The following is a 17229-nucleotide window of genomic DNA, read 5'->3' as shown; positions in this document are numbered from 1 at the left end:
TGCCAAGTGCCTCCTGCAAACTGACATCAGGAACCTGGCCTGGTGACTTTTATTTCTCTGGGGAAAGGCCATTGTACGTGTCCAAGGTCTAATGGCCTGGAGTGGCCGGCTGCCTGCTGGAATTCGGCATGGATCAGGATGCCGCCGAGATGCAAGGTGCCCCCACAGGCACCTGTGGCTGGTTTGACAGTGCCAAGTGCCTCCTGCAAACTGACCTCAGGAACCTGGCCGGGTGACTTTTGTTTCCCTAGGGAAAAGCCGTGGTTCTTGTCCAGGGCCTGGTGGCCCGGAGTGGCCGGCTGCCTGCTGAAATTCCGCATGGTTCGGGATGCCTCCCAGATGAAAAGTGCCCCCACAGGCACCTGTGGCTGGTTTGACAGTGCCAAGTGCCTCCTGCAAACTGACATCAGGAACCTGGCCTTGTGAGTTTTGTTTCTCTGGGGAAAGCCTTTCGTTCCTATCCATGGACGGGTGGCCCAGAGTGGCTGGCTGCCTGCTGAAATTCCGCACTGTTGAAGATACCTCCCAGATGGAAAGTACCACCACAGGCAACTGTGGCTGGTTTGACAGTGCCAAGCGCCTCCTGCAAACTGACATCAGGAACCTGGCCTGGTGACTTTTGTTTCTCACGGGAAAGGGCATCGTTTGTGTCCAGTGCCCGGTGGCCTGGTGTGGCCGGCAGCCTGCTGAACTTCCGCACAGATGAGGATACCGCCCAGATGCAAGGTGCCCATACAGGTGCGTGTGGCTGGTTTGACAGTGCCAAGTGCCTCCTGCAAACTGACATCAGGAACCTGGCCGGGTGACTTTTGTTTCTCTGGGGAAAAGCCATCGCTCCACTCCAGGGCCAGGTGGCCTGGAGTGGCCGGCTGCTTGTTGAAATTCCGCACGGATGCGGATAACTCCCAGATGAAAGGAGCCCCCACAGGCAACTGTGGCTGGTTTGACAGTGCCAAGTGCCTCCTGCAAACTGACATCAGGAACCTGGCCTGGTGACTTTTATTTCTCTGGGGAAAGGCCATTGTACGTGTCCAAGGTCTAATGGCCCGGAGTGGCCGGCTGCCTGCTGGAATTCGGCATGGATCAGGATGCCGCCGAGATGCAAGGTGCCCCCACAGGCAACTGTGGCTGGTTTGACAGTGCCAAGTGCCTCCTGCACACTGACATCAGGAACCTGACCTGGTGACTTTTGTTTCTCTGGGGAAAGGCCATGGTTCATATCCTACAAACTGTGGCCCAAAGTGGCCGGCTGACTCCTGAAATTCCACACGGATCAGGATACCTCCGAGATGCAAGGTGCCCCACAGGCACCTGTGGCTGGTTTGACAGTGCCAAGTGCCTCCTGTAAACTGACATCAGGAACCTGGCCGGGTGACTTTTGTTTCTCTGGGGAAAGGCCATGGTTCATATCCTGAGCCTGGTGTCCTGAGTGGCCGGCCCCCTGCTGAAATTCTGCACGGACCAGGATGCCGCCGAGATGAAAGGTGCCCCCAGAGGCAACTGTGGCTGGTTTGACAGTGCCAAGTGCTTCCTGCAAACTGACATCAGAAACCTGGCCTGGTGATTTTCTTTCTCAGGGGAAAGGCCATGGTTCATGTCCAGGGCCCGGTGGCCCGTACTTGCCTGCTGCCTGCTGAAATTCCACACGGATCAGGATACCTCCCAGATGTAAGGTGCCACCACAGGCAACTGTGGCTGGTTTGACAGTGCCAAGTGCCTCCTGCAAACTGACATCAGGAACCTGGCCTTGTGAGTTTTGTTTCTCTGGGGAAAGGCCATCATTCTTGTTCAGAGCCCAGTGGCCCGGAGTGGCCGGCTGCCTGCTGAAATTCCGCATGGATCAGGATGCCTCCCAGATGAAAAGTGCCCCCACAGGCACCTGTGGCTGGTTTGACAGTGCCAAGTGCCTCCTGCAAACTGACATCAGGAACCTGGCCGGGTGAGTTTTGTTTCTCTGGGGAAAGCCTTTCATTCCTATCCATGGACGGGTGGCCCAGAGTGGCTGGCTGCCTGCTGAAATTCCGCACTGTTGAAGATACCTCCCAGATGGAAAGTACCACCACAGGCAACTGTGGCTGGTTTGACAGTGCCAAGCGCCTCCTGCAAACTGACATCAGGAACCTGGCCTGGTGACTTTTGTTTCTCACGGGAAAGGGCATCGTTCATGTCCATTGCCCGGTGGCCTGGTGTGGCCGGCAGCCTGCTGAACTTCCGCACAGATGAGGATACCGCCCAGATGCAAGGTGCCCATACAGGTGCGTGTGGCTGGTTTGACAGTGCCAAGTGCCTCCTGCAAACTGACATCAGGAACCTGGCCGGGTGACTTTTGTTTCTCTGGGGAAAAGCCATCGCTCCACTCCAGGGCCAGGTGGCCTGGAGTGGCCGGCTGCCTGTTGAAATTCCGCACGGATGCGGATAACTCCCAGATGAAAGGAGCCCCCACAGGCAACTGTGGCTGGTTTGACAGTGCCAAGTGCCTCCTGCAAACTGACATCAGGAACCTGGCCTGGTGACTTTTATTTCTCTGGGGAAAGGCCATTGTACGTGTCCAAGGTCTAATGGCCCGGAGTGGCCGGCTGCCTGCTGGAATTCGGCATGGATCAGGATGCCGCCGAGATGCAAGGTGCCCCACAGGCAACTGTGGCTGGTTTGACAGTGCCAAGTGCCTCCTGCACACTGACATCAGGAACCTGACCTGGTGACTTTTGTTTCTCTGGGGAAAGGCCATGGTTCATATCCTACAAACTGTGGCCCAAAGTGGCCGGCTGACTGCTGAAATTCCACACGGATCAGGATACCTCCGAGATGCAAGGTGCCCCACAGGCACCTGTGGCTGGTTTGACAGTGCCAAGTGCCTCCTGCAAACTGACATCAGGAACCTGGCCTTGTGAGTTTTGTTTCTCTGGGGAAAGGCCATCATTCTTGTTCAGAGCCCAGTGGCCCGGAGTGGCCGGCTGCCTGCTGAAATTCCGCATGGATCAGGATGCCTCCCAGATGAAAAGTGCCCCCACAGGCACCTGTGGCTGGTTTGACAGTGCCAAGTGCCTCCTGCAAACTGACATCAGGAACCTGGCCGGGTGAGTTTTGTTTCTCTGGGGAAAGCCTTTCGTTCCTATCCATGGACGGGTGGCCCAGAGTGGCTGGCTGCCTGCTGAAATTCCGCACAGATGAGGATACCTCCCAGATGCAAGGTGCCCATACAGGTGCGTGTGGCTGGTTTGACAGTGCCAAGTGCCTCCTGCAAACTGACATCAGGAACCTGGCCGGGTGACTTTTGTTTCTCTGGGGAAAGGCCATGGTTCATATCCTGAGCCTGGTGTCCTGAGTGGCCGGCCCCCTGCTGAAATTCTGCACGGACCAGGATGCCGCCGAGATGAAAGGTGCCCCCACAGGCAACTGTGGCTGGTTGGACAGTGCCAAGTGCTTCCTGCAAACTGACATCAGAAACCTGGCCTGGTGATTTTCTTTCTCAGGGGAAAGGCCATGGTTCATGTCCAGGGCCCGGTGGCCCGTACTTGCCTGCTGCCTGCTGAAATTCCACACGGATCAGGATACCTCCCAGATGTAAGGTGCCACCACAGGCAACTGTGGCTGGTTTGACAGTGCCAAGTGCCTCCTGCAAACTGACATCAGGAACCTGGCCTTGTGAGTTTTGTTTCTCTGGGGAAAGGCCATCATTCTTGTTCAGAGCCCAGTGGCCCGGAGTGGCCGGCTGCCTGCTGAAATTCCGCATGGATCAGGATGCCTCCCAGATGAAAAGTGCCCCCACAGGCACCTGTGGCTGGTTTGACAGTGCCAAGTGCCTCCTGCAAACTGACATCAGGAACCTGGCCGGGTGAGTTTTGTTTCTCTGGGGAAAGCCTTTCGTTCCTATCCATGGACGGGTGGCCCAGAGTGGCTGGCTGCCTGCTGAAATTCCGCACTGTTGAAGATACCTCCCAGATGGAAAGTACCACCACAGGCAACTGTGGCTGGTTTGACAGTGCCAAGCGCCTCCTGCAAACTGACATCAGGAACCTGGCCTGGTGACTTTTGTTTCTCACGGGAAAGGGCATCGTTCATGTCCATTGCCCGGTGGCCTGGTGTGGCCGGCAGCCTGCTGAACTTCCGCACAGATGAGGATACCTCCCAGATGCAAGGTGCCCATACAGGTGCGTGTGGCTGGTTTGACAGTGCCAAGTGCCTCCTGCAAACTGACATCAGGAACATGGCCGGGTGACTTTTGTTTCTCTGGGGAAAAGCCATCGCTCCACTCCAAGGCCAGGTGGCTTGGAGTGGCCGGCTGCCTGTTGAAATTCCGCACGGATGCGGATAACTCCCAGATGAAAGGAGCCCCCACAGGCAACTGTGGCTGGTTTGACAGTGCCAAGTGCCTCCTGCAAACTGACATCAGGAACCTGGCCTGGTGACTTTTATTTCTCTGGGGAAAGGCCATTGTACGTGTCCAAGGTCTAATGGCCCGGAGTGGCCGGCTGCCTGCTGGAATTCGGCATGGATCAGGATGCCGCCGAGATGCAAGGTGCCCCCAGAGGAAACTGTGGCTGGTTTGACAGTGCCAAGTGCCTCCTGCACACTGACATCAGGAACCTGACCTGGTGACTTTTGTTTCTCTGGGGAAAGGCCATGGTTCATATCCCACAAACTGTGGCCCAAAGTGGCCGGCTGACTGCTGAAATTCCGCACGGATCAGGATACCTCCGAGATGCAAGGTGCCCCACAGGCACCTGTGGCTGGTTTGACAGTGCCAAGTGCCTCCTGCAAACTGACATCAGGAACCTGGCCTGGTGACTTTTGTTTCTCTGGGGAAAGGCCATGGTTCATATCCTGAGCCTGGTGTCCTGAGTGGCCGGCCCCCTGCTGAAATTCTGCACGGACCAGGATGCCGCCGAGATGAAAGGTGCCCCCAGAGGCAACTGTGGCTGGTTTGACAGTGCCAAGTGCTTCCTGCAAACTGACATCAGAAACCTGGCCTGGTGATTTTCTTTCTCAGGGGAAAGGCCATGGTTCATGTCCAGGGCCCGGTGGCCCGTACTTGCCTGCTGCCTGCTGAAATTCCACACGGATCAGGATACCTCCCAGATGTAAGGTGCCACCACAGGCAACTGTGGCTGGTTTGACAGTGCCAAGTGCCTCCTGCAAACTGACATCAGGAACCTGGCCCTGTGAGTTTTGTTTCTCTGGGGAAAGGCCATCATTCTTGTTCAGAGCCCAGTGGCCCGGAGTGGCCGGCTGCCTGCTGAAATTCCGCATGGATCAGGATGCCTCCCAGATGAAAAGTGCCCCCACAGGCACCTGTGGCTGGTTTGACAGTGCCAAGTGCCTCCTGCAAACTGACATCAGGAACCTGGCCGGGTGAGTTTTGTTTCTCTGGGGAAAGCCTTTCGTTCCTATCCATGGACGGGTGGCCCAGAGTGGCTGGCTGCCTGCTGAAATTCCGCACTGTTGAAGATACCTCCCAGATGGAAAGTACCACCACAGGCAACTGTGGCTGGTTTGACAGTGCCAAGCGCCTCCTGCAAACTGACATCAGGAACCTGGCCTGGTGACTTTTGTTTCTCACGGGAAAGGGCATCGTTCATGTCCATTGCCCGGTGGCCTGGTGTGGCCGGCAGCCTGCTGAACTTCCGCACAGATGAGGATACCTCCCAGATGCAAGGTGCCCATACAGGTGCGTGTGGCTGGTTTGACAGTGCCAAGTGCCTCCTGCAAACTGACATCAGGAACCTGGCCGGATGACTTTAGTTTCCCTAGGGAAAAGCCATCGCTCCACTCCAAGGCTAGGTGGCCTGGAGTGGCCGGCTGCCTGTTGAAATTCCGCACGGATGCGGATAACTCCCAGATGAAAGGAGCCCCCACAGGCAACTGTGGCTGGTTTGACAGTGCCAAGTGCCTCCTGCAAACTGACATCAGGAACCTGGCCTGGTGACTTTTATTTCTCTGGGGAAAGGCCATTGTACGTGTCCAAGGTCTAATGGCCCGGAGTGGCCGGCTGCCTGCTGAAATTCCGCACGGATCAGGTTACCTCCGAGATGCAAGGTGCCCCACAGGCACCTGTGGCTGGTTTGACAGTGCCAAGTGCCTCCTGCAAACTGACATCAGGAACCTGGCCTGGTGACTTTTGTTTCTCTGGGGAAAGGCCATGGTTCATATCCTGAGCCTGGTGTCCTGAGTGGCCGGCCCCCTGCTGAAATTCTGCACGGACCAGGATGCCGCCGAGATGAAAGGTGCCCCCAGAGGCAACTGTGGCTGGTTTGACAGTGCCAAGTGCTTCCTGCAAACTGACATCAGAAACCTGGCCTGGTGATTTTCTTTCTCAGGGGAAAGGCCATGGTTCATGTCCAGGGCCCGGTGGCCCGTACTTGCCTGCTGCCTGCTGAAATTCCACACGGATCAGGATACCTCCCAGATGTAAGGTGCCACCACAGGCAACTGTGGCTGGTTTGACAGTGCCAAGTGCCTCCTGCAAACTGACATCAGGAACCTGGCCTTGTGAGTTTTGTTTCTCTGGGGAAAGGCCATCATTCTTGTTCAGAGCCCAGTGGCCCGGAGTGGCCGGCTGCCTGCTGAAATTCCGCATGGATCAGGATGCCTCCCAGATGAAAAGTGCCCCCACAGGCACCTGTGGCTGGTTTGACAGTGCCAAGTGCCTCCTGCAAACTGACATCAGGAACCTGGCCGGGTGAGTTTTGTTTCTCTGGGGAAAGCCTTTCGTTCCTATCCATGGACGGGTGGCCCAGAGTGGCTGGCTGCCTGCTGAAATTCCGCACTGTTGAAGATACCTCCCAGATGGAAAGTACCACCACAGGCAACTGTGGCTGGTTTGACAGTGCCAAGCGCCTCCTGCAAACTGACATCAGGAACCTGGCCTGGTGACTTTTGTTTCTCACGGGAAAGGGCATCGTTCATGTCCATTGCCCGGTGGCCTGGTGTGGCCGGCAGCCTGCTGAACTTCCGCACAGATGAGGATACCTCCCAGATGCAAGGTGCCCATACAGGTGCGTGTGGCTGGTTTGACAGTGCCAAGTGCCTCCTGCAAACTGACATCAGGAACATGGCCGGGTGACTTTTGTTTCTCTGGGGAAAAGCCATCGCTCCACTCCAAGGCCAGGTGGCTTGGAGTGGCCGGCTGCCTGTTGAAATTCCGCACGGATGCGGATAACTCCCAGATGAAAGGAGCCCCCACAGGCAACTGTGGCTGGTTTGACAGTGCCAAGTGCCTCCTGCAAACTGACATCAGGAACCTGGCCTGGTGACTTTTATTTCTCTGGGGAAAGGCCATTGTACGTGTCCAAGGTCTAATGGCCCGGAGTGGCCGGCTGCCTGCTGGAATTCGGCATGGATCAGGATGCCGCCGAGATGCAAGGTGCCCCCAGAGGAAACTGTGGCTGGTTTGACAGTGCCAAGTGCCTCCTGCACACTGACATCAGGAACCTGACCTGGTGACTTTTGTTTCTCTGGGGAAAGGCCATGGTTCATATCCCACAAACTGTGGCCCAAAGTGGCCGGCTGACTGCTGAAATTCCGCACGGATCAGGATACCTCCGAGATGCAAGGTGCCCCACAGGCACCTGTGGCTGGTTTGACAGTGCCAAGTGCCTCCTGCAAACTGACATCAGGAACCTGGCCTGGTGACTTTTGTTTCTCTGGGGAAAGGCCATGGTTCATATCCTGAGCCTGGTGTCCTGAGTGGCCGGCCCCCTGCTGAAATTCTGCACGGACCAGGATGCCGCCGAGATGAAAGGTGCCCCCAGAGGCAACTGTGGCTGGTTTGACAGTGCCAAGTGCTTCCTGCAAACTGACATCAGAAACCTGGCCTGGTGATTTTCTTTCTCAGGGGAAAGGCCATGGTTCATGTCCAGGGCCCGGTGGCCCGTACTTGCCTGCTGCCTGCTGAAATTCCACACGGATCAGGATACCTCCCAGATGTAAGGTGCCACCACAGGCAACTGTGGCTGGTTTGACAGTGCCAAGTGCCTCCTGCAAACTGACATCAGGAACCTGGCCTTGTGAGTTTTGTTTCTCTGGGGAAAGGCCATCATTCTTGTTCAGAGCCCAGTGGCCCGGAGTGGCCGGCTGCCTGCTGAAATTCCGCATGGATCAGGATGCCTCCCAGATGAAAAGTGCCCCCACAGGCACCTGTGGCTGGTTTGACAGTGCCAAGTGCCTCCTGCAAACTGACATCAGGAACCTGGCCGGGTGAGTTTTGTTTCTCTGGGGAAAGCCTTTCATTCCTATCCATGGACGGGTGGCCCAGAGTGGCTGGCTGCCTGCTGAAATTCCGCACTGTTGAAGATACCTCCCAGATGGAAAGTACCACCACAGGCAACTGTGGCTGGTTTGACAGTGCCAAGCGCCTCCTGCAAACTGACATCAGGAACCTGGCCTGGTGACTTTTGTTTCTCACGGGAAAGGGCATCGTTCATGTCCATTGCCCGGTGGCCTGGTGTGGCCGGCAGCCTGCTGAACTTCCGCACAGATGAGGATACCTCCCAGATGCAAGGTGCCCATACAGGTGCGTGTGGCTGGTTTGACAGTGCCAAGTGCCTCCTGCAAACTGACATCAGGAACCTGGCCGGATGACTTTAGTTTCCCTAGGGAAAAGCCATCGCTCCACTCCAAGGCTAGGTGGCCTGGAGTGGCCGGCTGCCTGTTGAAATTCCGCACGGATGCGGATAACTCCCAGATGAAAGGAGCCCCCACAGGCAACTGTGGCTGGTTTGACAGTGCCAAGTGCCTCCTGCAAACTGACATCAGGAACCTGGCCTGGTGACTTTTATTTCTCTGGGGAAAGGCCATTGTACGTGTCCAAGGTCTAATGGCCCGGAGTGGCCGGCTGCCTGCTGAAATTCCGCACGGATCAGGTTACCTCCGAGATGCAAGGTGCCCCACAGGCACCTGTGGCTGGTTTGACAGTGCCAAGTGCCTCCTGCAAACTGACATCAGGAACCTGGCCTGGTGACTTTTGTTTCTCTGGGGAAAGGCCATGGTTCATATCCTGAGCCTGGTGTCCTGAGTGGCCGGCCCCCTGCTGAAATTCTGCACGGACCAGGATGCCGCCGAGATGAAAGGTGCCCCCAGAGGCAACTGTGGCTGGTTTGACAGTGCCAAGTGCTTCCTGCAAACTGACATCAGAAACCTGGCCTGGTGATTTTCTTTCTCAGGGGAAAGGCCATGGTTCATGTCCAGGGCCCGGTGGCCCGTACTTGCCTGCTGCCTGCTGAAATTCCACACGGATCAGGATACCTCCCAGATGTAAGGTGCCACCACAGGCAACTGTGGCTGGTTTGACAGTGCCAAGTGCCTCCTGCAAACTGACATCAGGAACCTGGCCTTGTGAGTTTTGTTTCTCTGGGGAAAGGCCATCATTCTTGTTCAGAGCCCAGTGGCCCGGAGTGGCCGGCTGCCTGCTGAAATTCCGCATGGATCAGGATGCCTCCCAGATGAAAAGTGCCCCCACAGGCACCTGTGGCTGGTTTGACAGTGCCAAGTGCCTCCTGCAAACTGACATCAGGAACCTGGCCGGGTGAGTTTTGTTTCTCTGGGGAAAGCCTTTCGTTCCTATCCATGGACGGGTGGCCCAGAGTGGCTGGCTGCCTGCTGAAATTCCGCACTGTTGAAGATACCTCCCAGATGGAAAGTACCACCACAGGCAACTGTGGCTGGTTTGACAGTGCCAAGCGCCTCCTGCAAACTGACATCAGGAACCTGGCCTGGTGACTTTTGTTTCTCACGGGAAAGGGCATCGTTCGTGTCCAGTGCCCGGTGGCCTGGTGTGGCCGGCAGCCTGCTGAACTTCCGCACAGATGAGGATACCTCCCAGATGCAAGGTGCCCATACAGGTGCGTGTGGCTGGTTTGACAGTGCCAAGTGCCTCCTGCAAACTGACATCAGGAACCTGGCCGGGTGACTTTTGTTTCTCTGGGGAAAAGCCATCGCTCCACTCCAGGGCCAGGTGGCCTGGAGTGGCCGGCTGCCTGTTGAAATTCCGCACGGATGCGGATAACTCCCAGATGAAAGGAGCCCCCACAGGCAACTGTGGCTGGTTTGACAGTGCCAAGTGCCTCCTGCAAACTGACATCAGGAACCTGGCCTGGTGACTTTTATTTCTCTGGGGAAAGGCCATTGTACGTGTCCAAGGTCTAATGGCCCGGAGTGGCCGGCTGCCTGCTGGAATTCGGCATGGATCAGGATGCCGCCGAGATGCAAGGTGCCCCCACAGGCAACTGTGGCTGGTTTGACAGTGCCAAGTGCCTCCTGCACACTGACATCAGGAACCTGACCTGGTGACTTTTGTTTCTCTGGGGAAAGGCCATGGTTCATATCCTACAAACTGTGGCCCAAAGTGGCCGGCTGACTGCTGAAATTCCGCACGGATCAGGTTACCTCCGAGATGCAAGGTGCCCCACAGGCACCTGTGGCTGGTTTGACAGTGCCAAGTGCCTCCTGCAAACTGACATCAGGAACCTGGCCTGGTGACTTTTGTTTCTCTGGGGAAAGGCCATGGTTCATATCCTGAGCCTGGTGTCCTGAGTGGCCGGCCCCCTGCTGAAATTCTGCACGGACCAGGATGCCGCCGAGATGAAAGGTGCCCCCAGAGGCAACTGTGGCTGGTTTGACAGTGCCAAGTGCTTCCTGCAAACTGACATCAGAAACCTGGCCTGGTGATTTTCTTTCTCAGGGGAAAGGCCATGGTTCATGTCCAGGGCCCGGTGGCCCGTACTTGCCTGCTGCCTGCTGAAATTCCACACGGATCAGGATACCTCCCAGATGTAAGGTGCCACCACAGGCAACTGTGGCTGGTTTGACAGTGCCAAGTGCCTCCTGCAAACTGACATCAGGAACCTGGCCTTGTGAGTTTTGTTTCTCTGGGGAAAGGCCATCATTCTTGTTCAGAGCCCAGTGGCCCGGAGTGGCCGGCTGCCTGCTGAAATTCCGCATGGATCAGGATGCCTCCCAGATGAAAAGTGCCCCCACAGGCACCTGTGGCTGGTTTGACAGTGCCAAGTGCCTCCTGCAAACTGACATCAGGAACCTGGCCGGGTGAGTTTTGTTTCTCTGGGGAAAGCCTTTCGTTCCTATCCATGGACGGGTGGCCCAGAGTGGCTGGCTGCCTGCTGAAATTCCGCACTGTTGAAGATACCTCCCAGATGGAAAGTACCACCACAGGCAACTGTGGCTGGTTTGACAGTGCCAAGCGCCTCCTGCAAACTGACATCAGGAACCTGGCCTGGTGACTTTTGTTTCTCACGGGAAAGGGCATCGTTCATGTCCATTGCCCGGTGGCCTGGTGTGGCCGGCAGCCTGCTGAACTTCCGCACAGATGAGGATACCTCCCAGATGCAAGGTGCCCATACAGGTGCGTGTGGCTGGTTTGACAGTGCCAAGTGCCTCCTGCAAACTGACATCAGGAACCTGGCCGGGTGAGTTTTGTTTCTCTGGGGAAAAGCCATCGCTCCACTCCAAGGCCAGGTGGCCTGGAGTGGCCGGCTGCCTGTTGAAATTCCGCACGGATGCGGATAACTCCCAGATGAAAGGAGCCCCCACAGGCAACTGTGGCTGGTTTGACAGTGCCAAGTGCCTCCTGCAAACTGACATCAGGAACCTGGCCTGGTGACTTTTATTTCTCTGGGGAAAGGCCATTGTACGTGTCCAAGGTCTAATGGCCCGGAGTGGCCGGCTGCCTGCTGGAATTCGGCATGGATCAGGATGCCGCCGAGATGCAAGGTGCCCCCACAGGCACCTGTGGCTGGTTTGACAGTGCCATGTGCCTCCTGCAAAATGACATCAGGAACCTGGCCTTGTGACTTTCCTTTCTCTGGGGAAAGACCATGATTCATGTCCAGGGCCTTGCGGCCTGGAGTGTCCGGCTGCCTGCTGAAATTCCGCATGGATCGGGATGCCTCCCAGATGGAAAGTGCCCCCACAGCCAACTGTGGCTGGTTTGACAGTGCCAAGTGCCTCCTGCAAACTGACATCAGGAACCTGGCCGGGTGACTTTTGTTTCCCTAGGGAAAAGCCGTGGTTCTTGTCCAGGGCCTGGTGGCCCGGAGTGGCCGGCTGCCTGCTGAAATTCCGCATGGATCGGGATGCCTCCCAGATGAAAAGTGCCCCCACAGGCACCTGTGGCTGGTTTGACAGTGCCAAGTGCCTCCTGCAAACTGACATCAGGAACCTGGCCTGGTGTCTTTTGTTTCTCAGGGGAAAGCCTTTCGTTCCTATCCATGGACGGGTGGCCCAGAGTGGCTGGCTGCCTGCTGAAATTCCGCACTGTTGAAGATACCTCCCAGATGGAAAGTACCACCACAGGCAACTGTGGCTGGTTTGACAGTGCCAAGCGCCTCCTGCAAACTGACATCAGGAACCTGGCCTGGTGACTTTTGTTTCTCACGGGAAAGGGCATCGTTCGTGTCCAGTGCCCGGTGGCCTGGTGTGGCCGGCAGCCTGCTGAACTTCCGCACAGATGAGGATACCGCCCAGATGCAAGGTGCCCATACAGGTGCGTGTGGCTGGTTTGACAGTGCCAAGTGCCTCCTGCAAACTGACATCAGGAACCTGGCCGGGTGACTTTTGTTTCTCTGGGGAAAAGCCATCGCTCCACTCCAGGGCCAGGTGGCCTGGAGTGGCCGGCTGCCTGTTGAAATTCCGCACGGATGCGGATAACTCCCAGATGAAAGGAGCCCCCACAGGCAACTGTGGCTGGTTTGACAGTGCCAAGTGCCTCCTGCAAACTGACATCAGGAACCTGGCCTGGTGACTTTTATTTCTCTGGGGAAAGGCCATTGTACGTGTCCAAGGTCTAATGGCCCGGAGTGGCCGGCTGCCTGCTGGAATTCGGCATGGATCAGGATGCCGCCGAGATGCAAGGTGCCCCCACAGGCAACTGTGGCTGGTTTGACAGTGCCAAGTGCCTCCTGCACACTGACATCAGGAACCTGACCTGGTGACTTTTATTTCTCTGGGGAAAGGCCATGGTTCATATCCTGAGCCTGGTGTCCTGAGTGGCCGGCCCCCTGCTGAAATTCTGCACGGACCAGGATGCCGCCGAGATGAAAGGTGCCCCCACAGGCAACTGTGGCTGGTTTGACAGTGCCAAGTGCCTCCTGCAAACTGACATCAGGAACCTGGCCTGGTGACTTTTGTTTCTCTGGGGAAAGGCCATGGTTCATATCCTGAGCCTGGTGTCCTGAGTGGCCGGCCCCCTGCTGAAATTCTGCACGGACCAGGATGCCGCCGAGATGAAAGGTGCCCCCAGAGGCAACTGTGGCTGGTTTGACAGTGCCAAGTGCTTCCTGCAAACTGACATCAGAAACCTGGCCTGGTGATTTTCTTTCTCAGGGGAAAGGCCATGGTTCATGTCCAGGGCCCGGTGGCCCGTACTTGCCTGCTGCCTGCTGAAATTCCACACGGATCAGGATACCTCCCAGATGTAAGGTGCCACCACAGGCAACTGTGGCTGGTTTGACAGTGCCAAGTGCCTCCTGCAAACTGACATCAGGAACCTGGCCTTGTGAGTTTTGTTTCTCTGGGGAAAGGCCATCATTCTTGTTCAGAGCCCAGTGGCCCGGAGTGGCCGGCTGCCTGCTGAAATTCCGCATGGATCAGGATGCCTCCCAGATGAAAAGTGCCCCCACAGGCACCTGTGGCTGGTTTGACAGTGCCAAGTGCCTCCTGCAAACTGACATCAGGAACCTGGCCGGGTGAGTTTTGTTTCTCTGGGGAAAGCCTTTCGTTCCTATCCATGGACGGGTGGCCCAGAGTGGCTGGCTGCCTGCTGAAATTCCGCACTGTTGAAGATACCTCCCAGATGGAAAGTACCACCACAGGCAACTGTGGCTGGTTTGACAGTGCCAAGCGCCTCCTGCAAACTGACATCAGGAACCTGGCCTGGTGACTTTTGTTTCTCACGGGAAAGGGCATCGTTCATGTCCATTGCCCGGTGGCCTGGTGTGGCCGGCAGCCTGCTGAACTTCCGCACAGATGAGGATACCTCCCAGATGCAAGGTGCCCATACAGGTGCGTGTGGCTGGTTTGACAGTGCCAAGTGCCTCCTGCAAACTGACATCAGGAACCTGGCCGGGTGACTTTTGTTTCTCTGGGGAAAAGCCATCGCTCCACTCCAAGGCCAGGTGGCCTGGAGTGGCCGGCTGCCTGTTGAAATTCCGCACGGATGCGGATAACTCCCAGATGAAAGGAGCCCCCACAGGCAACTGTGGCTGGTTTGACAGTGCCAAGTGCCTCCTGCAAACTGACATCAGGAACCTGGCCTGGTGACTTTTATTTCTCTGGGGAAAGGCCATTGTACGTGTCCAAGGTCTAATGGCCCGGAGTGGCCGGCTGCCTGCTGGAATTCGGCATGGATCAGGATGCCGCCGAGATGCAAGGTGCCCCCACAGGCACCTGTGGCTGGTTTGACAGTGCCATGTGCCTCCTGCAAAATGACATCAGGAACCTGGCCTTGTGACTTTCCTTTCTCTGGGGAAAGACCATGATTCATGTCCAGGGCCTTGCGGCCTGGAGTGGCCGGCTGCCTGCTGAAATTCCGCATGGATCGGGATGCCTCCCAGATGGAAAGTGCCCCCACAGCCAACTGTGGCTGGTTTGACAGTGCCAAGTGCCTCCTGCAAACTGACATCAGGAACCTGGCCGGGTGAGTTTTGTTTCTCTGGGGAAAGCCTTTCGTTCCTATCCATGGACGGGTGGCCCAGAGTGGCTGGCTGCCTGCTGAAATTCCGCACTGTTGAAGATACCTCCCAGATGGAAAGTACCACCACAGGCAACTGTGGCTGGTTTGACAGTGCCAAGCGCCTCCTGCAAACTGACATCAGGAACCTGGCCGGGTGACTTTTGTTTCCCTAGGGAAAAGCCGTGGTTCTTGTCCAGGGCCTGGTGGCCCGGAGTGGCCGGCTGCCTGCTGAAATTCCGCATGGATCGGGATGCCTCCCAGATGAAAAGTGCCCCCACAGGCACCTGTGGCTGGTTTGACAGTGCCAAGTGCCTCCTGCAAACTGACATCAGGAACCTGGCCTGGTGTCTTTTGTTTCTCAGGGGAAAGCCTTTCGTTCCTATCCATGGACGGGTGGCCCAGAGTGGCTGGCTGCCTGCTGAAATTCCGCACTGTTGAAGATACCTCCCAGATGGAAAGTACCACCACAGGCAACTGTGGCTGGTTTGACAGTGCCAAGCGCCTCCTGCAAACTGACATCAGGAACCTGGCCTGGTGACTTTTGTTTCTCACGGGAAAGGGCATCGTTCGTGTCCAGTGCCCGGTGGCCTGGTGTGGCCGGCAGCCTGCTGAACTTCCGCACAGATGAGGATACCGCCCAGATGCAAGGTGCCCATACAGGTGCGTGTGGCTGGTTTGACAGTGCCAAGTGCCTCCTGCAAACTGACATCAGGAACCTGGCCGGGTGACTTTTGTTTCTCTGGGGAAAAGCCATCGCTCCACTCCAGGGCCAGGTGGCCTGGAGTGGCCGGCTGCCTGTTGAAATTCCGCACGGATGCGGATAACTCCCAGATGAAAGGAGCCCCCACAGGCAACTGTGGCTGGTTTGACAGTGCCAAGTGCCTCCTGCAAACTGACATCAGGAACCTGGCCTGGTGACTTTTATTTCTCTGGGGAAAGGCCATTGTACGTGTCCAAGGTCTAATGGCCCGGAGTGGCCGGCTGCCTGCTGGAATTCGGCATGGATCAGGATGCCGCCGAGATGCAAGGTGCCCCCACAGGCAACTGTGGCTGGTTTGACAGTGCCAAGTGCCTCCTGCACACTGACATCAGGAACCTGACCTGGTGACTTTTATTTCTCTGGGGAAAGGCCATGGTTCATATCCTACAAACTGTGGCCCAAAGTGGCCGGCTGACTGCTGAAATTCCGCACGGATCAGGATACCTCCGAGATGCAAGGTGCCCCACAGGCACCTGTGGCTGGTTTGACAGTGCCAAGTGCCTCCTGCAAACTGACATCAGGAACCTGGCCTGGTGACTTTTGTTTCTCTGGGGAAAGGCCATGGTTCATATCCTGAGCCTGGTGTCCTGAGTGGCCGGCCCCCTGCTGAAATTCTGCACGGACCAGGATGCCGCCGAGATGAAAGGTGCCCCCACAGGCAACTGTGGCTGGTTTGACAGTGCCAAGTGCCTCCTGCAAACTGACATCAGGAACCTGGCCTGGTGACTTTTGTTTCTCTGGGGAAAGGCCATGGTTCATATCCTGAGCCTGGTGTCCTGAGTGGCCGGCCCCCTGCTGAAATTCTGCACGGACCAGGATGCCGCCGAGATGAAAGGTGCCCCCAGAGGCAACTGTGGCTGGTTTGACAGTGCCAAGTGCTTCCTGCAAACTGACATCAGAAACCTGGCCTGGTGATTTTCTTTCTCAGGGGAAAGGCCATGGTTCATGTCCAGGGCCCGGTGGCCCGTACTTGCCTGCTGCCTGCTGAAATTCCACACGGATCAGGATACCTCTCAGATGTAAGGTGCCACCACAGGCAACTGTGGCTGGTTTGACAGTGCCAAGTGCCTCCTGCAAACTGACATCAGGAACCTGGCCTTGTGAGTTTTGTTTCTCTGGGGAAAGGCCATCATTCTTGTTCAGAGCCCAGTGGCCCGGAGTGGCCGGCTGCCTGCTGAAATTCCGCATGGATCAGGATGCCTCCCAGATGAAAAGTGCCCCCACAGGCACCTGTGGCTGGTTTGACAGTGCCAAGTGCCTCCTGCAAACTGACATCAGGAACCTGGCCGGGTGAGTTTTGTTTCTCTGGGGAAAGCCTTTCATTCCTATCCATGGACGGGTGGCCCAGAGTGGCTGGCTGCCTGCTGAAATTCCGCACTGTTGAAGATACCTCCCAGATGGAAAGTACCACCACAGGCAACTGTGGCTGGTTTGACAGTGCCAAGCGCCTCCTGCAAACTGACATCAGGAACCTGGCCTGGTGACTTTTGTTTCTCACGGGAAAGGGCATCGTTCATGTCCATTGCCCGGTGGCCTGGTGTGGCCGGCAGCCTGCTGAACTTCCGCACAGATGAGGATACCTCCCAGATGCAAGGTGCCCATACAGGTGCGTGTGGCTGGTTTGACAGTGCCAAGTGCCTCCTGCAAACTGACATCAGGAACCTGGCCGGGTGACTTTTGTTTCTCTGGGGAAAAGCCATCGCTCCACTCCAAGGCCAGGTGGCCTGGAGTGGCCGGCTGCCTGTTGAAATTCCGCACGGATGCGGATAACTCCCAGATGAAAGGA

This window comes from Passer domesticus, chromosome 7 (assembly GCF_036417665.1).
Source record: "Passer domesticus isolate bPasDom1 chromosome 7, bPasDom1.hap1, whole genome shotgun sequence".
Classification (NCBI taxonomy): Eukaryota; Metazoa; Chordata; class Aves; order Passeriformes; family Passeridae; genus Passer; species Passer domesticus.
Note: the sequence above shows the minus strand (reverse complement) of the source record.